The sequence below is a fragment of the Protopterus annectens genome, chromosome 14.part0 (genome assembly GCF_019279795.1).
Source record: "Protopterus annectens isolate FY-2018-M chromosome 14.part0, PAN1.0, whole genome shotgun sequence".
NCBI classification, from domain to species: domain Eukaryota; kingdom Metazoa; phylum Chordata; order Ceratodontiformes; family Protopteridae; genus Protopterus; species Protopterus annectens.
Window position 1 is genome coordinate 261,849,820 of NC_056748.1, and position 24,882 is coordinate 261,874,701.

The following is a 24,882-nucleotide window of genomic DNA, read 5'->3' on the forward strand; positions in this document are numbered from 1 at the left end:
AAGTGGGTGTTATGGGTAGAGAATTCAGGCCCTTGTTTGAGCCTGAGTAATGCTAACCACCAGGTATACCTAACTGGGGCATTTTACACACACACATACATACACACACACACACACACACACACACACACACACACACACACACACACACACACACACATACTGGAGAAGCATAACTCATGCGAATAACAGAACAAAACTCTCCTTACTGGCATGACTCTGGCTCTGGCAGCACCAGCGGAACAGTGGCAGCATAACTCCTACAACACAGAACAATAACAGAACAAGAACAGATAGTTTAGTTAGTTTAACTTCCGCATGTGAATACACATTAGCGTGAAAACTACACTTCATTAATTTTTCCCGACAGGTCTTGCAACTGTAAATGTGGGGGGGGGGTCCTCCTCTCCTTGGCTCTATGGTTTCGGTGCACATGAATCCTACAGCTGTGTGAAGAAAATGCTGTAGGCAGTATAGGTGTTGCTTGAAAGGTTGCTTAGATATCAAAAGCAGTTTATACCGCATTATACCAATTAAGAACAATTGAGCTTATTGTGGCTTATAAAATCCAGCTTAAGACTTAGAATCAAATGAATGCAACTATTGTAACTATTAATTTGTGCTGAATAGTTTGCTGCTCGCAGCATTTTAATAACACTTACAGTTCTAAATATATGAGCACTTGTTTGAACTGTGAGGTGATAACTTAATTTTTTTACAAGGCTCAGGCTGCACCATTAGAAATTAGAGTACAAACTCAAAAAAGTTCCACTGGATTAAATGAGTTAAACGGAATCGCATTACTCATAGTGAGATACACTTGAGAAGTATGAGTATGACAATTTCATAGCCCCTCTACTTGGGGTTTCCAATGTGTATGTAGAACTTACTGGAGGTGATAATGCATATGCACAGCATTGTGTAGAACTCAACACAATCTTTATCAGGTTTGTTAATTCCACAAATTGAACAATTCAGAAACAATAATGAGATAACCCTAATAAGCATACTCATCACACTCAGAAGGAGTAGTCTACACAATAAAATCTGGAGCCACATATCATCATCACTCTACGGGTTTCAAATTGTTCATAATCTGATTCCTCTGACCTCAGCCACTTGCAGCTGCACAATATATGCTTACATAAAAGGCATGTTGCACTTTTTACACTTCTTTGTGCAAGGGAGCTGTTTTGTGTGCTGTTCACTGTAAGGTGTAGAAGTGCTGTTTGGTTTTTCAGTGTATCTACAGATACTGCCCCAAACATCTCTGAAGAGCTACACTGCAGTCTACTGACTGTAGTACAATGCAGTCACATTAATGTAGATTGCAGCAACGGTCTGTTCCAGGCAACAGTGGGCATGTTGTCTATCATACACATAAGTGATTGCAATATAGAGAATTTCCTCAAATGTTGTGGCTAATGATCATTGAGCTTGTTAACTTGCATTCTTGTTAACACAAAAAATAAAAGATTGCTTTGTAGATATACCTATTTTAGTGTCAGGCCCTACCAAAGTGCAGAGAATGGAATATTAGTCGAGTATGACTGTTAAGATTTTTAACACCCATGAAAAACAACAGCAGTTAGTCAGGTTTTTTTTCAAAATCAGCAGGGATATGACTAAAAACAGGCACAGAAAGCTGCATTCACCCACAAGCCCATGTTTACAGAGGCAGAAAATGAGTTGGCACTAGTGGTCCTCCATCTCCACAGTAGATGGCTGTTTGCATATACTGTAGCCAGCCTGCCCTTCTGTGACCATATCTGGCAGGAAGTTGTCGCAAAAGTCAATGCTATGGGTGATCACAAGATCATAATTAGGATATGGTCCACCACTGAGCAACAAATGTGATCCATGCTTCCACCACAGAACACAAGCCATTACATGGAAATAAAGTGCTACTTGGTGTAAGCCATCTACTGCCTCCCTCCATATGGAGATAGAGGAGTTCCTGGTTTTAATTAACAGCATTACCACCTCCACAAAGTTCCACAGTATGATGTCAAATGTAGAGACTGAGCTCAAAAGACATTGGAGAATTTCCACTGATGATGCCCCAGGTATGCAGTCCTACTATGACTATCTGACCCTGTTTTTACATGTTAGTCACATAGTTTATAATACCAGTTTTACTTGTGTCATATAGATGCATCTGGCATCCAGGTACAACAACCATCTGCACAAGGTATGGTCAAGGTTCTAACTTCATTATATACTTTTATAGTTGCAAAGATATCAGTTGCATGTGTAGTTGTGGAGTTTGGTCATATTTATGCTAAATATGTTTTGTTTTGTTGTCTTCACAGATGAATCATTCTTTGTCACTAGCACTGTGGAACTGTTTTAGTGTCTGATAATGATGGCATGGATGAGCTTGCACAGTCAGGGAATGCATAGTGTTTGTGCTGGATACAGAAATTGTGAACTTCCACATCCCCTCTTCAAAGTATGAACATAGTCTCTGTGCCTGTGCATAAGCAGGACACTCTACAATGTGAAAATGGACAGGTTAATGGTAAAACTGTAGTTCAGGGAAGTATGGTGGCCCTGAATAAAGACATGTTCATATCTGCCTCCAGCCATTATGGTCAAGAGGGTGCATACAAAGGGGTAGTACCAGTGCTTGTCAGTGATATGGTTACTGCCTGACCTCCTGATGTTGGTCTCAGTGGTTGCCACCCAATGTATTTGAGAAGGCACAGGACATTTCAAACAGAGCCTCAGCAGAGGTTGTGAATGTGATCCAGGCTGTACATTTTGACATAAGGGAGTGCATGAACCATATGTGTGATTCATTGCCTAGAATGAATCACACATTGAAACATGCAGTGTCATCTCTGTATCAGCTCTCAGAGACAAAGGGTCATACATGGCACTGATTGATGGATGTTAGTCAACCTGGCCATGGATGAGTTAAATCCCTGTCTCACAGTGCTAGTACTTCCACTGCAACATCAGTTGTGAATGTGTGTGCACCCAGGAGAGACCATCTTTGTGGTCATAGTTGCTGTCATGCTAGCACATTATCTATCATACATCAATCACACTCAGGTATCACAGAGACATCTAGCCAAGGTCTAATACAGCTGGTGCAACTCTTGGCAGAGCTGGTGCTTGTAGGTGGGGGCATGCACTAGATGCTAAGCCCTCTATCCAGCATGCCCTGGACCTGCTGATTAGGTCACAGTGCAGTGCATCACAAGCTGAGTCTGTGTCACTGCGGGCACACACACACATACACTCACACACACACACACACACACACACACACACACACACACACACACACACACACACACACACACACACTACCAACACCACCACCACAGTCCCTAGCACATCCCATATCTTCACTGACCCTGTCCCTTTCCAACATTAACTCCCTCACAGCAGTTGTGACACTTCCCCGAAAAACACCTTTTATTTATTTTTATACACCTCAGTGTTTCCACTCAAAAACTTCCCTATGAATGGCATGCACTGTAGTACTCCCTTCCCCATCTTTATAAATGGCCATAAATGTGCCCTGCCCATTGTACATTGTTACTTGGATTCCCTACATCTGATGCACAGCATGGCCATCTTATGCATGTGTAAGTGCAGTCTAGGGATTTGTATGCATCATTTTTACTGTATATATCTGCTGAGCCCTTGAATAGTTATGTGTACTGCATAGTGTATTGCACCTGCTCTATCTGGCATGGTCATCATCTTCTTCTGGCTCCTCCTCCTCCTCTGATGCCTCAACTGTCTCAGCTGCTACTGCCTGTGATGCTGGGAACTGCATTAACTACCTGAGGTGGCTGTAACTGCTTCCTAACTATAATATTGTATAACACAGCACACACTGTAAATATTTTTACACATATGGTAGGGACATACTACATGGAAGCACCTCAGATAGCTCTGTTCTATAAATTCAAAAAATTAATTTACCCATTCCATGCATTGTAGGAATTTATATGTTTTATGTTTTGGAAAAGGCACCAATGTCCATTCTTGGTGGTTGCTGGGGGTGATTATTGAAATCAAAGAGTTACAATGGCAGACTAAACTAAATGCCACCCCCCCCCGGTTTAAATGACAAACATCACAGAATGTATTGTTAGTATTAGTATTAAATTCCATGAACGTCTAGAATTACTTCTATTTAAGTTTTTTACTTAATATTTCTGGATTTCATACGAGTTCTGTATGCCTTTTATTGTACATTGTGAGTGAATACATTTTTTTAAATTTAATTAATTTTTTTGTACTTAATTGATTGGATCATTTTATTGGCTGATATATATTTAAGGGGTTGTTTAAAATGGTGTTACCACCTGAAGAAGTCCTGAAATTTTTAAGATGAAAGCACTAATATATTATTTAAAATGTTCTCTTTCCCGGGGTTTGACATTGTGTTTTTGTTTTTAATTGTTATTTTTTATTGTTCTATATGCTGTCATTTAAACTAGGAGCTTCCAATTTGATTTGCAATAAAAGCTGGTTAAACACCAAAATGTTTTCTCACTCCCACGCCCCTTGGATCAGGGTTAACTATTTCAAGTAAACCAAATAAAAAAATGTTCATATTACTCACATAACAAACTGTGATCATATTGAGCATTGTTTTACTCCCCTTACCAATATCATACATGTGTTCATAAATCCTTTTTCTAAATGCCCTTTCAGATTCACATACATAGAACTAAGGGAAAGAAGAACGCATTACCAAACAAACTAGCCCCTTAGTACTACAGTTGCCATTCTGCAACATAATATTGCTGCTGTTAAAATTTTCAAGTTTAATGCCATTTTTTTTAAAGGCTTATCCTAATCCCCATTTATGTAACTCATGGGACAACAGTAATAGTGAATGGGGATCTACAGTTAATATGGATATGACTGATAATCAGTAACACAGTGGTTCAGTTAACCATTTAGAGGTCATCTCAGTGAATTAAGGTAGGAATGGTCACATAGCTAAGGAAGAACAAGAAACATACTCTCCTTGCCTTTTAGAGTTTCCCCTTTATAGAGATCTGAAAGGCTGGCAAACTGGGGGAGGGTGTACAGCTACAATGAACCCAATCCAGACCAGCACAGGTACAACCTGCAGACTTCACGTTGGTAAAAAACTAAGTTCATGAAGGGGAGGACAAAAGGGCAGGAAAGGCTACCATCAAAGATCTCCACTGGTGAAGAAGTAGAGAGAGATGATAGTGATTCCAATATAAGTCATGATGGGATTTTAATTAGCCACAATGGGTATAATATTTTCAACTACTGTAGTTTGTCTATCATATGCCAACATTTTCCATTTCTGAAAAACATTTTTCATATATTACAGCTAGAAGTTTTGATTCAGTGGATAGCATACTGGAATTAAAGTTATTTACTAGGAAACTGAATTTGGCTGTGATGTTTAGACATTCTATTCTAGTTTTAATGCCTATCAACTGAGCATACATAGTAGGAAGAAAGTATTTTTAACCCAACATTACATCCTTTAATTCAAACTTTTGAAAATGCTTATGTTTATGGCATTTATCAAATGCATAAGAAACAATATAGATTTATTAAGTTTAATCTTAATAAAGAAGAGATGGAACTTTTGAATAAGATTAGGGGAAACAGGTACTTAAGAATCATGAGACCTGACAAAGGAAGGGAGATAGTAATTTTTGACAATATTGATTACACAAGTTATATGTTTAAACTATTGCAAGATGAGGAAGTGTACTCGCCAGGTCCGAAGAATAAGGTGAGTACTGCTTTCAATAAAACTGATTTTTTTTTTCTTGAAGGCTGTTTATTGGAGGGTACCATTAATCTTGTGTTATATGATTTTCCTTAGAAAGCCTAGGCCATTAATTTCCACTTTTTGTGATTCCTAAGGTTAAGATGTTGTACACCTCCCCCCACTTAGTCCCACTGTTGAACCCAGGACTATTAAGACATATCTTTTTGTGACCTACAGAGACCGAATCCTTCAACACATTGCTAGAAAGACCAAACACATTATTAAGGATTCCTGGGCTTTTCTTACTAGACTTAAGGGTTAACTTTGAAAGGACAACTTATATTTCAGACAATTGATGTTGATTTATTTTCTTGTATCCCTCAAGAAACAAGGTAAGATTTTTTTTTCATAAAGCTCTTTTAAGCTGTGACTTTTTAATGGCAACAGAGATAAACTTGATAATAGTTTCTGTTGATATAATTTTAATAAACAACTTTATATATTTCAAAGGAGAACATTACTAGCAAATTAAGGGAGTGGCTACAGGGGCAGCTTGTGCCCCTGTGTTTGCCAACCTGGCCTCATTGAGTTGGGACAAAAATGTTCTCATTTGAGCCGTATAAGTACCACAAAGGTTATTATACATATTTGGATGATATCTTTGTTTTATGGAATGGTCTACCAAAAGAGACTGGGAGGTTTGTTTCGTACCTCAATCAGACTACTGGGTTTCTTATGTTTACTCACCAGTTTCAAAGGGAGGGTTCAATTATTTGGACATTTATATTCCCAGTACTAATTGGGGTGTAGTTCCAACATCTATCGAAAACCCACCTTTAGTAACTCTTATTTACATTATAACAGCTCATCCTTTTGCAATGAAGAAAGGGCAAGTTAAAGGACAATTTATTAGGTTAACCCAGATGATATCAGAGGATTTGACATATGAAGCTGAAGAGAAAAAGAAGATGGCACAAATGTTCTATGAGAGAGTTATCCCTGGAAATTGGTTAATAATATTAGTAAGGAAATTGAGATCTTAGACAAAATGCAGTCCTCTTTTGGTGTTGGTTTATAGGATTTAATTTCCAATGGTACTCATTTAAGGGAAGGTGGTTCCATCTTTGACAGAGTAATTTTAGTAGGGCAGTGGTTTTGCAGTACAATTTAGGTAGTTCAGGGGTTAAACAAATTTGAGAACTGGAAAATGTTTTTAAACAATGAAAGTATTACACAGATTGTGGAAAACAAATGAAAGTTTGTCTATAAAATGGGGAGTAACATTAAACATGTGTTGGAAACCAATAGTAAAACCAAGAGTGGAAAAGTTAACAGGGAAACAGTTATATGTGGTGTTTACTCACAATGTAAATACATCTTGGCAAAAAATTGTATTAATCTTGAAAATGTTTGCAGCGGGATGGTAATTGTGGAATTAAGGGACTTGTTTATTTAGCAGTGGAAACAGTTATATGTGGTGTTTACTCACAATGTAAATACATCTTGGCAAAAAATTGTATTAATCTTGAAAATGTTTGCAGCGGGATGGTAATTGTGGAATTAAGGGACTTGTTTATTTAGCAGTATGTTCTTTATGCCCTTCATTCTATATAGGTAAAACTGAAAGGGCACTTAGAAAAAAAATTTATGAACATATGCATGATATTGCTAAGGGGAATAAAATCATGTCTTATATAAGTACAGTTTGTTCTGTGAGCAATATAAAAGGTTTTTATTTGGTATACTTGAAATATTAACCCCTGATCGGGGGGAGGGGGACACTCTGGAGTATAAAGAATAAGAAGTTTTTATGGCAAATCAAATTGGTTGTCACCACAGCCCCTAGTTTAAATGACAGCATGTCAATACTCCCCCTTCGTAAATTCAGAGCAGCTAAGCTATAAGATTACTTAGCGACTGATAAAACATCTAATGCAGATTTTTATGTGCAAGATTTTAAGTGTGGTATTTATTTATGTTGATCTTGTTTGTTGATTAATTGATATGTATAAAGTCCCAGGGAATCAAAGGCCATTGCCTCAAAGCCAAAAAGTCAGGCATCTTATAGATGGCATGAGCTGCCGTTCACCCTCTAACTCAGCAATATGTTGGGGTGGACTGTAGCAGCTGTGCAGAATGAGAAAGAGAGTGTGGAGTTGCTTCTCTTTTCCTGTAAACAGTAGTCGATTCAAGCATGGCAAGTGTGGCAACCACATGGAGGGCATGGAAAAGACCTAGAATATCAGTCAGAGATTCAGGCAGTGATCAGGAGGTAGTTTTAAGTTTAAGTAGTGGTAGAGGCATTTGGGGTTAGGTAGGTGGAGTTTAGGTGTAGGGAACAATCAGGAATATTAAGTTTAGGGAGGGGGCCTCGAGTTTTAGTTTTACAGAGGGATCAAGAATTTGGGGTTAGGGAGCAGGAGGAGAGCGTTGTGGTTAAAGCTAAGGAATGAGTGGGAATTTTAGGGATAGAGCTAGGGCTCTGGAAAGACTACAGTTGAACAAAAATGCCTCAGAGGATGCAAAAAAGGCCTATCCCCTACCAGTGAACAAAGGTGGTAATAAAGTAGAAGAGGTCAATAGCCAGTAGATTTTTGATACTGTTACAGTGGACACTAACAGCATACAAGAGGCAGATGTGGTTCTTAATGAGGAAGCTTTTCTTAGAAGACCCCTCCCCTGGCAGAGATCCAGAAGACTAGCAGCAAAGGGTTTTTACAAACATAATTATTACAGCAGCAGCAATGGTGTTGGGGAGATGACAGAACTGCAAGTAACTAACTTTTCAAAGAATGGAAAGAGAATTCAATTATTTGAATTAGTTCAATTATGTTTGAATATTTAAGTGCACTTATAGTGACCTATCCAGTGATACTACATTTTACTTTTCTGCTCTGCTCTGTTCTATCTGATTGGATTTTTTAGTTTGTTTTTGTTCGGGGACCTTAGTTATTCTGCATTTCTATTTCTTCAAGTAGAATTACTTGTAAAAGCTATCCATTTGTATTTTAAACCCTTGTGGGCCAAAGTCTTATAGTTTAATTCACAGTTGTGGCAGAACTGCATAGATCTACTACCAGATTTGTGACTAAATCATTTATTACTGCATTTTTTCCAATAGTGTTACTGGTAAATTTCTACATATTCTGGTGCCTTAAACTGTAGCAGAAGGTCAATAGTGAGAGAATTATCTCTGTTCCATTTTGTGCTTCAGTGGTTTATACTCTGCTTATTATTTACCTGCTTGCATTCTGTTTTCCACATCCCCACTAACACATTAAGCTAAAATTTCTGAAAGAGTTCCAATATTGTCTTTATTTGATTGCTAGCCTCTTTAGCTAGCCTGCTTGTTCCTTGAAAAAATTTTCAACACTCACACCCTTCTGCTGTTGTTGTTTTATAAAGGTGCATCTCTGTCCTCCACCTCTTATGATTATCTGATTTCCAAAATCCTCCCTCCTGATTGTCATTGCTATTGACTGTTATATAAGCTATTTTTGTAGTCTTCCATTCATTGTTTTCCATAGACCCATGATACTCCACACAGCAAATCAGTATTATACTTGAGCAAGCCTCCTTTAGTACATACTGTCTCTTGCTCATTTTCCTGGAGTTCAGCAAAGCTTGTAGTCCTAGGCTGGGGTCTATATTAGAAGCATGAAAGTGCTTTTGAGTGAACACATAAAGAGCGACACATATTCATCGAACCGCATTTAAGTGATTCGATGGAATATGTCACAGAGCAAGTAGGTAGTTGGCCAACTACATGGAGTTGCCCTTTCCTTCACTATAGTGCAGTCTCAGAGTTGGTATATTTAGTTGGGGAGGGATGCGGACACAGCACCCCACATTGGGGGGTGTGGGGGGGGGTGAAGCCCCCAACCTGATAATGGTTTTTAATTTTTATTTTTCTGAATGGCCACATGAATTTTTTAACTAGGAAAAATTTGATCTTGTGGCCGTTCGCTATTTACAGATTTCATGCATTATGTGTCGACTTTTATGTAGTCGCACATATGCACTTTCGTTGTTATGATATAGACCCCTAGGATGTACTCTAGAGGTGTTTTATTTGTATCCAGTATCATCCTGGGAAAGCTAAGTACTTTGATTGCTAAATTGCACTTAAATTTATTTTCAGTGATTGCTTAAATAATTTTCAGTGATTGCTTAAATAATATTCAGTGATTGCTTAAATAATTTTCAGTGATTGCTTAAATAATTTTCAGTGATTGCTTAAATAATTTTCAGTGATTGCTTCTTTTTCCTGCTTTTATGTGTCCATTTCACAGATTTTTTTGTAAAATAAAATTGCTCTTCTTCTCACTATTACTGTCTTGAAATCACCTTTAGAAAGCGATTTCCAGATAGTTGTTTAAGTGATTTGTGTTAGCATTGCACGTGTGGGTCTCTTCTGCTTTGTTTTTACATAAAGAGGACTGGGTTTATTCATCTTGTAGCAGACAATGCTTGCCTAATCTACCTGAGTTGGGAAATGTACAAAAGGAATCGTAGTGTAATAGTTTTATTGGCCAGAAGGCTCATTATTTATTATTTTTATTTGTGCTGCTGTAAATTTTGCATGTCTGCATGGGTCAGCAGTGTGCTGGACAGTAACAAACCCCTAGAAAGGAAATTTCCTCTGTAGAAAGATCCACAAAACTATAACTGTAAAGCAGCAACAGAGTGCAAATGCATTGTGCACTAACAAGCTTAGAGCAGCTAACTGGGCCACGAGTGGCAATACCTACAGATTTAGTAGCATTCAGTATTGTGTAAATTTTTATTTATTTTATTTATTTTACATTTGTTGACCGAGAAAGTCCGACTGGAACGAGGTCCATTTACAGCAGAGTCCCGGGGAGAAAAGCTCCACTATTAAACTATATGTACAGTGGGATTCTTTACAATACAATATTTCATACAAGAAGAACACGTTTACAGTGGTTTGTTCCAGCTAACAAAAGGACTCCATTGTAACAATACAATCATCAGAGACATCACATATGACAGTATAAAAAGACAATATTTTGTGCTAAGCAAGTTTAAGTGTGACCAGAGGAAGGCCCTGTATGGCAGTTTTGAGGAGTTCTTAGTACTGTAATATAGAGACAGTAAGCAGGGTATAGAGGAAGGTAGGAAGTATTTGAGGAGAGCAGGAAAGCATTTATGTGATGCAAGGACAGAGCCAGGAATGCAAGAGGTGTGATTTGAGTTGTATTTTGAAGAGTGAGATAGATGGTGCTGAGGAAATATTCTGGGGGAGGTTATTCCACATTTTTGCTATGGTATGAGAGAAAAGAGCTTTTCCTGCAGTGTTGTTGGCTTGAGTTATACGCAAAAGAGTTTTGATGGATGAGCGGAGTGGACGGTTTGCTGAGTATTGGCTCAGTAGTTGGTTTAGGGCTGGAGTCTTGTGGGGATTCTTTAGGATGTTATAGGTGAGGACTAGTTGGTGGTAACTAATTAAATGAGGAAGTTCTAACCACTGTAGCTCTTTTAGAACAAGGCAATGATGGCTACCAAAAGCAGAGTTATTGGCGAATTTAGCAATCTTATTGTAACATGACTCTAGTTTGTTCATGTCTGATTTCCTAATGTGGGTTAGGATTGGAGATGCATACATTAGGGTAGACAGAAGGTGGGTTTGGGTTAGGGTGACCCGTGCTTGGTCTGTTAGGAAGTGTTTGTGTTTATACAGGGTTCCTAATTTTTTATGTACTTTTTTAATGGTTTGAGAGATATGGACATCAAAGTGAAGATCTTTATCTATTTCAATGCCAAGGAGTTTTGTATGTAGGGAGGGGGAAATTGTGGTGCCATTTTTGGAAGTGATTGTGAAAGAATGAGGTGTGGGTCTGTATTTGTTTGGGGTGAATATGAGTAATTTGGTCTTGTTGGGGTTAAGAATCAGTTGGATATCAGTAATCCATTTTTCAATGGAGTTAAAGGATTCCTGGGTAAGGTTTTGAAGAGTGGTTAGGGATGGGGCTGAGGAGATTAAGGTGGAGTTATCTGCATACTGTATAAGTGATGCATGCAGTGTGGAGGTGTGTAGTCTGTTGATGAAAATAGTGAATAGTAATGGGCCTAGTATTGAGCCTTGTGGAACACCTATGGTGGATGATAGTAAAGGTGATAGTACTCCTTGCCATTTGACTGATTGTTTCCTATCAGAGAGATAGTTTTTGAACCAAGCAGTTGTAGAGGGGGCAAAGGACATTGACGATAGTGTGTCTAGAAGTAGGTTATGTGAGACCATGTCAAATGCCTTAGAGAGATCTAAGAATATGGTAGATACAAAGTTGTTGTTATTTCTAAGATGGTTAACCTGGTTAGTGAAAGACAGAAGAGCAGTAGTTGTACTATGGTTTGGGCAGAAGCCGTGCTGGGTTGAGGAGAGGAGATTATGTGAGGTTAGGTAATGCATCACTTGGGAATGAATACATTTTTCAAGGAGTTTGGACAGGGGGTTAGGATAGGAATGGGGCGGTAGTTTGATAGCTCATAGGAGTTGCCTCCTTTGTGTAGGGGGATAATATGTGATACTTTCCATAGTTGAGGGATGTAAGCTTCTTTTATGGAGCGGTTAATCAGAATTGAGACAGGGTAGGCTAGGGATTCAGCTGCTAGTTTTAGGAAATTAGTGGGTAGGCCATCAGCTGCAAGAGTGGTAGGTTTTAGTTTTGAGAGTAGTTTTTTGACTATGGAGGTTGGTATGGCCGAGAGAGTAAATGATGGTATATTATTGTGATCCTTAGTGGGGGTGGATAGAGGGTTATTGCTAGATAGCTGGGTAGATAGTGATAGAATACAGTCTATGAAGTGATGGTTGAATTGAGAAGCTAAGCTGACATTAGTGGTGTTTGTGTTGGGAGCTGGGGTGGTAGTTTTACTGGGTTTTAGAAGGGAATTGATAGCCTGCCAGAACTTTTGGGGGGTTTTAGAATGTTTGTTTTGGAGATTTAGGAAGTAGCTTTGTTTATCTAGCTTCGTTTGTCTTTTGGCTTGATTACGAAGTTGTTGATAGTTCTGTCTATTTAAGCTAGTGCTGTTCTTTTTCCAGATCTTCCAGGCATTATCTCTGGCTTTTAGTAAGCCTTCTGTGGTCCTAGTCAGCCAAGGGGCATAGTTTACTTTGGTTCTGAGTTTTCTAATGGGAGCTACTGTATTAAGAACATTCATAAAAGTACTATTGAAAAGTTTAACTGCCTGGTCTAGTGCTAGAGTATGTAATGGTTGCCAATTACATTGTTGCAATATACTGTTAAGAATTTGTGGATTTACCCTGTGCTCATCTCTAGTTTCTTTATACAGTATGGGTTTGGCTATGTTTAACTTTTTACGAAGAAGGAAAGTGAGGCAGTGATCGCTGAGTGTATCAGGTAGGCAGCCCACATGATAATTTTGATTAGGGAAGTTTACTAAAGTCCAATCTATAATTGACTGTTTCTGGGATTTTTTGTCCACTCTGGTGGGTTCTTGGATTAGTTGAGAGAATCCGAATAAGCTAATATGGTGTGTGGGATTGCTAGAACTGCAGGATAGCCAGTCTAGATTTAGGTCTCCTAACAGGATAGTTTTTTGTGGTAGGTTGGTTGTAGTCCATTGTAAGATTTCCTCTGTTGTTGCTGAGTTATTTCCTGGAGGGACATAACTGCAAAGGATGTTAATTCTCTTTTTGTTGTTTAGAGATAGAATTGAGCCTAATGTTTCAGCATTTTTGAATTTGGGAAGTGGGGTTTGCAGAGGCTGGAGGTTGAGTGTGTTTTTAAATAGAATAGCAACTCCGCCTCCCTTTCTAGCATCTCTGTCTAGTCTTAGGATGTTATAGCCTGGTGGGAGAATTTCTTCATTTTGGGTGGAGGGTTTTAGCTAGGTTTCAATAATAGTTAGTAAATCTGGGGGGTATTGGGCTATGAATGTGTGTAGGTCATGCAATTTGTTAGATATACTTCTTGAGTTTAGGTTAATAATAAGTAGGTCTGATGTTTGTTTGTTTGAAAGAATGTTGTTGCATGGACCTGGGTTGGGTGTATGTCTCCTGAGATTAGTAAACATTTTCTGTAGAATAGTTTGAGTTTTGTAGCATGTGCTAGGTCTATATTTGCTCTAGGTAGTGTTTGTTTTCTGAGAGGCTGAGTGGCGGGTGTTTTGTATATATAGAATAATGAGCTATCACTAAATAGTGTAGAGTAGATTGTAAAATGTATATGTTTGTGTGTGTGTGTGTGAAAGTATGTGTTGTGTGGAATGCAGTCTTTAATGGTATGTTAGTGGGTGTGTATGTGGTGTAGGTTAGAGTGGAGAGAGTTAGTATTAGTACTAGTGGTATGAATTGCATGGTTAGTGTAGCTATTAGAGATATTCAGATAGGAATAAAGATGGGTGTGGTAGTGGTTGGATCCTAGTTCTTTAGTTTGGCTATTGGGTGGGGTGTTTGGTCTGGGTGTGGCTGGGTGTAATTGAAGGAAGTTGCTGATTGGTGTGGAGATTGGATTGGTTGTCAGGGTCAGGTATAAGTTTAGATGCACTGGAGGTGGATGAGATTTGGGGGTAGCATGGGGGAGCGGAGTGAGCCCGGAGGGCGAACAGAGCAGGAAGAACAGAGAGGTGAGGTGGCTCAGGAAAAACAATCAGTGAACAGGATTACAACTACAGGTAAAGCCAGGGAGTGGGATTGTATCTTTGTGGTGTCTGTACTAATAGTATGTTCAAGAACTGTTTTTTAATTAAAGTTAGAAGAATTTAGTACTGTTTAGGTTAAGCTGCCCCCATAAAGCACCCCTAATAGCATCTAACCTCAATGCACCTCCCCTTTGGAGCTAACAAATCCAAGGACTGAACAGTAAGGATGTGCAATTTCATAACTTAGCTAGCTTGATGGATATGGGCATCTTGAGACAATATAGCAACTGTTTCATGTTGGCTGACAACCACTTAATCCTTAAAGAATCAGACACAGTATGTGAGAGCTGTAATTACAGAATGACACTGGAAGATAAACTCTCACATACAAGTTCACATCAGGTTGTCAGAATCATTCAGACAACAGTCACCTCACATAGTACACACCATAGACGTAGACTAACATATGCTGGGGCACTTGAAATAATGTTTTTAAACACCAAAAATCACTTAGACACCCAGTGTAAAAGCTATGTCTCAGCAAGCCCAAAGGCACTCAGAAAAAAAACAGTGTCTCTCTCAATGGATCCCCAAACACTAAGTCGCTAAGTCAAGCAAACACACTTCCCAAGATTCTCGTCATAGGGTACTCCATTGCAAGATATACTGATGTCCTTCTAACTAGGCTGAACAAGGATAACAGTCAGTTTCTTATCTGGAGCTCAGATCTGCTAGATCACATATGCACTCAAGTCATTATGTCACAGGTATCTGTAGGATTCCATCATAGTCTATGTAGGTGTAAATGACCTGAGATATATCTCTCTGCAATATATGAAGAGAGACATTTTGGAGCATTCCGCCTATGTGTCTCAGGCTGGTATGGGCCTGGCAATGAGCAGCATATTACCATCACTCTGGATAATGCCACAATATGAGCAAAAATGATTGATTTCTACAACTGGCTGTCTTTCTGGTGCATCCTAAAAGGGTACAATATTTGTCAGCTAAGGGGGACATGGTCAACAGACAGCATTGCTTGCTAAGGATGGTCTGTACTTTTCATCTCTTGGTCTTTGAATACTAGATAAGGCTTTGTCTGCCTCCATAGTGCCTTTATTAGGCAATGACAAACTGACAAACCTACTGGCATGGCAAAAATCAACTCAATGGAACCTCAAGGTGGCATAATGCCAGGAGCCTAAATAAAAAACTACAATCTCTGCAAGCCCTCCTCACACTTCAAAAGAGGCATAGGGTACCCCAGTATTGCAAGGTTTCAGTGCCTTCCATGCTTTTAGTCCAGTAGCTGCACAGACAAGGGATAAAGGTGGAGGTTTCTCACTATACATCAATAACCAGCATACATCTGTGGTGGTCAAACAGGATGATGTGCTGGAGTTCCTCCACATGAAGATCACCAAAAGACAAAATCATGTACCATATCCTAGCCAGCTATAGGTCACCTTCCATGTCCCAAGAAGCTCCCAATGCATACATGGACCTACTGGAGACACCTACCATCCAACCTAGCACCCTACTCATGGGAGACTTTAATTACCACTCCACCGTTTGCAAATCCTACATGGCCTCAAATCTGCAGGCACAGGGACTCCTGGACTTTATAAATACAAACAACCTTGACCAAATTGTGAATACGCCCACTAAAGCTCCAACACATTGGACCTCATGCTCACAAATATGGAAAAATGCTGCACCCCCCCCCCCAATGCCTCATTCTCCCTGGTAAGGTCAGACCATAAAGCTGTATTTTTCAAAATCAAAATCAACTCTGTAATCCCATTAAAACCAGTAACTGTTATGAACTACTCATTACCTGTTATTGAGTGATGGTTTGTCAAAATTCAATGCCCTTCCAAACCTGAGAACACACCTGCTAGTGCTGAATTGCTCAGAGAAAGTCTTCAAAACCATGTGAATGGCTGCAGTGAACCTGTTAGCAAATTCAGTTCCAGCTTTACCCCCAACCATTCCCCCAGTAATACCCTCAAATGTAACCCCTCCAACAATAATAGGGGACATGTGCTGGCTGCACTCATTAAAGCCAATAATACAGCCTCAATGGATCCCAATAACATCCTATGATGCCTTCTGAATAGTCTAAAATATAACTTATCAGGACCCCTGGAGTCACTATTTAACTATAGTGTTGTACCATGTGAATGGAGGACCAAGACAGTCACACCCATCCTGGAAACTACAGACCCACTTGTCTGAATTGTCTTATTTTTAAAGCCATGTAAGACTTATCATGGAAATTATTTCCAAGGAAATAGGAGACCTCCAGGCATTGGATCCATCCCAGTTTGGCTTTATCAAAGAACGATTGTGCTTACTGAATCTGGTTGACTTTTTTGAAAATGTCACTGAGACAATGAATAAGGAGAAAACTGTGAATACTGCCTGCCTAAATCTGGGCAAGGCATTTGATGCAATACCCTACTCATGCATTTTCAACAAACATACAGAACTATGTATAAACCCCTTTATAACACACTGGATGGCTAGCTGACTCACTCATTGGACCCAGGAGGTTAGAATCAGTGAGGCCACCTCCACAAGAGACTGGCCACCAGTTGAGTCTTCTTCTCAGATGTCAAGGCCAATGTCAAATGTCTCTGGCTCAGCAATTTTGCAGATGATTGCAAATTGGGAGCAGTCATTGAATCCCTCCAAGATACTAACACCCTTCAGGAAAGTATAATACAAATGTTTGGTGCCAAAGCCATGGCTTAAAGCTCAATAACATGAAATTAATTATAGTACCGTTTGGGAAGTCTGCCACCCCAGGTAACTATGTCATCAACAAAACAGCCTTAAAAGTTGATTCACTAGTTAGGGATCTGGGAATTCATGTAGATAGTAACCCAGCCTTTGACCAAAATGTGTCCAAGGTAGTAAGAAAACCCTTCTATGTTGCTCATCTTATAAGTAAAAACATGGCATCTTGGTCCAGAGAAGTGATCATACATCTGTATTTGACCCTCTTCATACCAATCATTGAGTATAATGCATCCTTCTGTATGTACCTGACCAGACATATGTAGCATATGGGAATTGCCATTATCTGAAACAGGCTCCCCGTCCATGTAAAACAGAGTTCCTCCCTATCCCTATTTAAGCACAACTTGTACCAATGGATAAGTAATCAGAAACCCATCTCTTGTCTGACTCCTATGTCTCTGATGGACAGAGACAGTAAGTAAATTACTCCCTGCATAAATCAAATGTGTGGGTTACATTTGGGTTGCATGGCTAGGCTTATAAGGGTCATATCAGTCATTAACCTAGTATACAACTATGCATCTATGAACCTATGAGATATTAGAAGTAGACAACATGTCGATACCATTTTTGAGAGCAGGTGATGTATGACAGCAAACTGCAATTACAGGATTACTTCTGAATGCTTATTGATATGGCTTTTAGAAAGGACTGTATTTGCCAAACAGCAACATGGTCATTAAATTTATTGGTTCTTCATGGGCAACCATTGTACACCCACTCAATGCACATTCCAGTGGGACAATAGTTCTATGTTTTCTACCTACTTATCTTCTTACAAGCCCTTGATCTTTTTATTTTATTGTGAACTGCCTTGAGAGAAATCTGGCTTTTTATATACACCTAGAAGATTCAGAGTTTCTGAGGGCTATTGTCTTAATTTGGAAATATGCTTGGTTTCCACCTGGTGGTTATTTGACCTCTTCACAAAAGGCTGATTAAAACTAATACCTAAAATATATGTGCACTAAATTCTTGTTACATCAGGAGTAAAAATCCTATGTATTGTACCAGTAAAGCTGTGTATTTTTTCAGTTGTAACATGCTGTGTTATAACACCATACTTTCAAGCCGCTAAAGCTGTAAGTAAAATTCAGAGGTATGCTGTGCTGGAATTTCTGAGATTAGAAGTATAGTCTTATGAGTGTTCTGTATTTGAATGATCTGCTGTTATTTCCTGAAAATCTTGTAATGAATTCTCACTGAGGGGTAGAGATATAGCTTTTCAAAGACAGAACCATGTGGCTTTAGTTAATGGGCCCTTTCTATCACAGCCTCATATTTTGCTATATACTCGTGTGTTCATTGTGGGTACTCTGGTGAACTTATCAGAACACTGATTACAGTAATTGCCAAATGTACTTTTCTATTGAGTTTTCTATACATCAGAATTAAAAATCATGTACACATCACCATAAAAGTATATTGTCTTCAGTTGTGTCATGATATGGCTACTGTACCATACTTTTAAGAGGCTAAAGTTGTGGGTCAAATTCAAAGGTGTGCTGCACGAAAAGCTCTGAGGATAGAACTGCAGTTTTAGCTTGCTATATAGCTGAATGCACTATTACCTGAAAGGTTCATACACAAATATCAGACAGGGATAGAGGTACAGCCTTTCAAAACTCATCCTGGTGGCTTTAGTTTATACTCACTTACTGCCATAGTCTGACATTTTGTATTTCACTCTTTCATTTTGAGTAATTCAGTGGACTTCTATTCATGTGTTGCTTGTAGTCATTAAAAAAATAGTTTTTTATTGAGAGACCAATATATCAAAAGTAAAAATCCAATATGTTTCTCCAGACAAATATGTATTTTTCAGTTTTAACTTACCTTGTCTACAATGCTGTGATTTCAAGTGACAAAAGCTATGGGATCAAATTCGTAAGTGTGAAGTTCTGACAATATAAATGCAGTATTATATATGTTTGGCAGCCAAATGTCCTCCTGTTATTACCAGAAGGTTTTATAATGAAATCTCAAAGCAACAGTGGTATAGCCTTTCAAAGCAGGCCTTGGTGTTTTTAATTCATATGCATTTACAGTTACCATCTGACATGCTATGTTATGCTGTTTTCATCTTGGGCACTGCAGAGAACCTCAGTTCAGTACAATGAGTACAGTAATGCCATAAAATATTTCTTTAACCCATTGGCACCGAAGTGGTGTGGAGCATCACCCCTCTAGCAGCCTACACACATCTTGCATTCCTGAGCATTTTTTGAAAAATAAATTTAAGAAGGATAAGATAAACAAAAGTAAATATTTTGTGAACAATGAAAGCTATTAAATCTGTACAAATTGTAATATTATCAATACAAAGCATTATTTAAGTGAAAACAGTAAATGCATTCATAGTCTCTCCATAAATACGATAATATTTTATAATGCACACAACCCAAAATTATACATTTTGCTAAACTTTTACAATTTATCATATCTTAGAAGCTGTATAACCACAGACATATATTGTTAGCATATTTTTGTTAACCAGACATAAGCTTCTAAATGAAAAAAAATTCCACTGTGAGTGCATGTTTACAGAGATATTTACAGAAATATGAAAACATATGCTTAATTTTATAATTAGCAGAGTAAATAGCATTGAATATTTCTCAAGATGTGCAATTTACAGTGCAAATTTGAAAGACAGTTTTCTTCAGCATCATCTAAGGTTTTACTTGATGTCATGCACCAATTTGTAAGTTACTTGTTTTTGTAAGTATTAAGTACATGTGGAAATATTGTTTATTTTCATAATAACTAACAAACATCTAGCAATTAACCCCAGAAAAAGCATCAATATAATTGGTTGCTATATACCACCTGGCAACAACATACCCACCCTGAAGACTCTACTTGACTGGGCCTTCGAGTTCCTCCAACATAAAACCATCATCCTGGGGAACTTCAGCATTGAGTGGTTAACATGTAACTCCAGTTCTCCCATCATCTTCAACAACCTCCACAGATTTTTCATGGGTCTATATCAAAATTCCGAACACAGAAAACACTGGATGTCAAAACGTCGAACCCAAACCATCAAATGTTGAAAATAGCGAAGCCCCGGAACATCTAAATCTTACCTGGGGCAAGATTTTGGTGGGCCTTTCCATAGCTTTGCTATTTCCTCCACTGTGGTGCGAGAGTTACAAACCTTAGGGTTAGGGTGCAGGTTAAGGTAAGTGGATAGCTAGTAATGTATGTATGGTATAGTGTAGGGTTGTGTTTTGTTAACTGTATGTGTGTGTATTTATTGCTTTGTTTGTGTATAGTTTCGTAGGGTATGTGTGCAATAGTTATGGACCTTAGGGTTAGGGTGTGGATTAAGGTAAGTGGATAGTTAGTAATGTATGTGCGGTTTAGTGTGGGGTTGGGTTTTGTTAACTGTATGTGTGTGGTTTATTTATTTTGGTGTGCTTGTGTTGTGTGTATGTTTCTCGGAACAGCAACATTTTTCCCTGGGAAAAAATTCGCTGTTCTAAGCGTTCAATGTTTTCAATATTCGAAATTCCAAGTTCGAACATATGGTGTTCGATATCTTGGAATTTTGAATATATGTTATAGACCCGATTTTCACAGCTCATCCAGTCTCCCACTGAAATTGTCAAATCAACCAAGATACAGTCAATACTTGACTGGTTTCCCACAAATAGACCATCTTTTGTCTGTCAATCAGAATGTCTGCCTGACAGCCTGAGTGACCACTTACCTACATTTGTAATAAGACATTGCACATATCAAGAAAAGCCCACCAATTACCAGACGATCAGAAAGAAAAAAATTCAAGCCATCTAACTTTATTAATGCACTCAAAGCCTGTAACTGGACTCCTTTCAAGAACCTTACCCTGGATGAAGCTGTTCATTATTTCAGGAAAAGCCCACCAATTATCAATCAGAAATCAACAAAACTTCAATCCATCTAACTTTATTAATGCATTCAAAGCCTGTAACTGGACTCCTGTCAAGAACCTTCCCTGGACAACGCTGTTCAATACTTCAACACTGCCTTCTTAGATATCTTAGACTCCCAGGCCCCTCCCAGAACCATCAGAGTCAAATCCAACTGCACTCCCTGGATGAGCAAAGACACTAGATCTTGGCTAAAATCCAGAGATAAAGCCTGGGCCCAATGGCACAAAACTGGATCCCATACCCACAGATAGGCATATCTTGAACTCCATAACAAGTCAAAAAATGTGTCAAAATTGACAAAATCAGTTACTACCACAATATACAAATTAAATGCCAAAATAACCCCCAAAAAGTCTGGTCAGCCATTAACAGCATTCTCCTTCCAGGAAAATCAGGTATTCCCCCAACCATAATTGATAGCTCACTTAATGTTCCTACCCATTTCAACAAATTCTTACCTGAATCCATTCTTGCAATTTCTAGCTCTCAAATTGTCAATTTTCCAATCAACCACATAGCTTCCATATTAAAAGCAATGGCTTTTCCTTCCATCTAGTCTCTATGGACATAATTAAGAAACTTCTTAAGAAATTAAAACCTACCACCTTAGTAGCTGATAAACTGACAGTTGAATTTTGGAAAATAGCTGCAGATGCCACTGCATACCCTGTATCCATTCTTATCAACTGTTCAATATCAGAAAATCTAGTCTCTGAGATCTGAAAGATTTTTTACGTTATCCCACTTCACAAAGGGGGGGTAACACAAACAAGTTAACCATCAGCCTATAGCAATACTCTCTGCCCAAAATACTGGGGAGATGTATACACAAACAAATCAGGGATTACTTCAACACCCACAATCTTCTCAGAAATACTCAACATGGCTTCAGGCCCTATCACAGCATCACAACAGTCCTTGTTTCATTCAGTCATAGAGTAAACAACCATAAAAATAATGGCAGCTATGTCTCTGCTATCTTTCTTGACCCCTCTAAGGCATTTGATATGGTTAACCACAACAAACTCACACATTCTCTCTCAGAACTGAATTTAAGCAAACCCACCATTACCTGGTTTAAAAGTTATTTATCAAATAGACAGCAAGCGGTACAGTGGAGGCAAGAACTTTCTCCTTTATTACCAGTCACACTAGGTGTTCCCCAAGGTTCCATCCTTGGTTCTTTACTTTTCTCTATCTTCACTTACAACCTCTACTCTACATGCCTCAGTCATCCAATCTGCTGATGGCTCAATACTAATCTGTTCCTCTCCTTCCCTCCAAGAACTGCAATTAAAAATGCAGGCCTCTTTCCTTTCCATAGACGAATGGCTTACCAACTCTCAACTAGTACTAAACCCCAATAAAAACAAACTTCTCATATTCCAGCCTACTAATTAATCCTCTCCCATACCATGTTTACTATCATTTCTAACAACAAAACAACTGTCTCTCCTGTCACTCACACTAAATTTCTAGGTGTTGAGATAAACTGCAACTTGAAACTTGGCACTCACATTTCACTCAATAAAGAAAGTACACAACAAATTAGGTGGCCTATATAGAAATAAACAAGTCCTCACAATCAGTACCAGGGCTATAATAGCTCAAACACATAATCTCTACACTTCTGCATGCCTCCCCTGTCCTCACTAATCTCCATAGATCAGATATTACTAAATTTAATGCCTGCTATAACAAAATTGCAAAGTTTTCCACTAACAGCCCACATCAAGCACATCACTGCTCAGCCCTTAAACAACTTAATTGGTCTGAATTTCTCAATTTTCTCCTTTACAACCAGCTTATACTAACTCATCAAATACTCTACTACTCTGAGAAAACCCCTGCAATATAAAACCTAATCCATCCTTACTCCAGTACTAGGGTACTACACTCCAACAATAAACCTCTGCTTCAAGTCACAAAAGCCTAGAACTCTGCAGGAGCCTCCACCTATTGAAATTTTATAGCTACAAAATGGAACACCTTGCCCACTTCAATATCAGCCACAACATCCTTGGCTGAGTTTAAACAATCTCTAAAAACACAGCTACAGACCAAGTGGATTTTTAGCTCTGACTCCCCAGTCTAGCCTAACAACACCATCTTCCTGCTCACCTAGGGTAAACACCCCCCCCTTTTTCAAGCAGTAGGCCTCTCTTAATCCTGCAACTCTCATTCCACATACCTCTCTCTTCCACTCAAGTGCTACTTCTTCTTCTAGTATAGACATCTAATGAATACTTTATACTATTATAATAATCTTTATACTGAATTTTATTTTTGATTGTACAGTTAGGGTGTTTAATCTTATACTGTAACATTTTTCATCCTACTTTTAGTTGATGTACTTTTGTAACTATTACTATCCTAATTGTATGTGATGTAGAATGTTTAGTGTTATGCTTCTTTTCCTGTGACATTGTACTTTATTAAATGTTTATATGTGGAGCTTTTCTCTACAGGTCTCTGCTGAAAAAGGAATTCTGTCCAGTTGGACTTTCCTGGTAACCAAATGTAAAATAACAGTAAAATAAAATAAACAAAATAAATAAAAATAACAGTAAATAAAATAAAATAAAGAAAAATGACAGGTATAGTGTGATACCAAAGGACATTGACAATTATTTTTTCTCTCCCTCTATAGCATATTACACCTTCCCCTGAATAACATCTAGGGCTTTCAGATATGAAAACATGAATATAAATATGAAAATATGAATAATAAGTGATGAACATTTATTAATGTTTCTACTGCAATATATCCACTATTAACAATCTTAGTATAATTTTATTAAAAAGTCCTTGTACTTTCTAATTTTCAACAATCTAATATTGCCTACTATCTGGTAAGTCACTTAGTAAAGGAAGATAGACCCAAAAAAGTTCTGAGTGTCATAAGGAGCCATGGGTGTGAATAAGAAGTACAGAAAAATTGTAATATCAGGTTGAATTAGTTAATATTTCATTAATGAGTTGTCAATACAAGAAAATTCAAAATTGTCTATATTTCATCAGATTTTTTTTTCATTTGTAATATACCACTGCTACAATGACATGATTTCATCTGGGCTAAAGCTGCAGAGTCAAATTCATTGGTTTACACATTGAAAGCTCTGTGGTTAGAGTTATAGTCTTGGCATTGCTGTAGACTTGTAGTGACTTATTTCCCCTTGCTATTGGATTATCTTGCCTTAAATTGCCTTATTAGCAGTAACTAGCTAGCTGTTTAAATTACTGAGAGCATTGTACTTAGGAAACTTTTTGTGTGTCTTTAAATTAAGATGACGGCTTTTAATCACCTCGTGGAAGTAGGTGGTAGCCTGGTCTATCTGCATTGGGAAACATATAGGCAGGTCTCAAAGTGAAGTCATTTATTGCTGAGCTGATTCCCACAGATCTTAACAATGTTTGGTGACCCTCACTGTGAATCCAATGTGTTTCACTAAATCCAGAGCCACCTAGGCTCAGATAAGGAACTTCACTGCATTGATTTGCTAATTTAAAGGCATACTACTGTTTTCTGTTATTTTCAAAGCATTTAAGTAACTGCACTGATCTTCTTGTCTGATTTTTAATTTACTGATCTGTCTTGACTTAAATCACCTGGCAGAAGGGTGACCTAACCAGAAACTTAACTGCTTAGTGTTTGTCTGCACTTGAGAGTTACTTTTGCTATGCTTTTATATTAAGAATTTCCAGGGTCATCCATCTTTTGGCAGAAGGTGTTTTCATTGTTTATCTGAGTTGCAAAGCACGCCAGGGAGCTCAAAATATAGTAGTGTATTGGCTAAA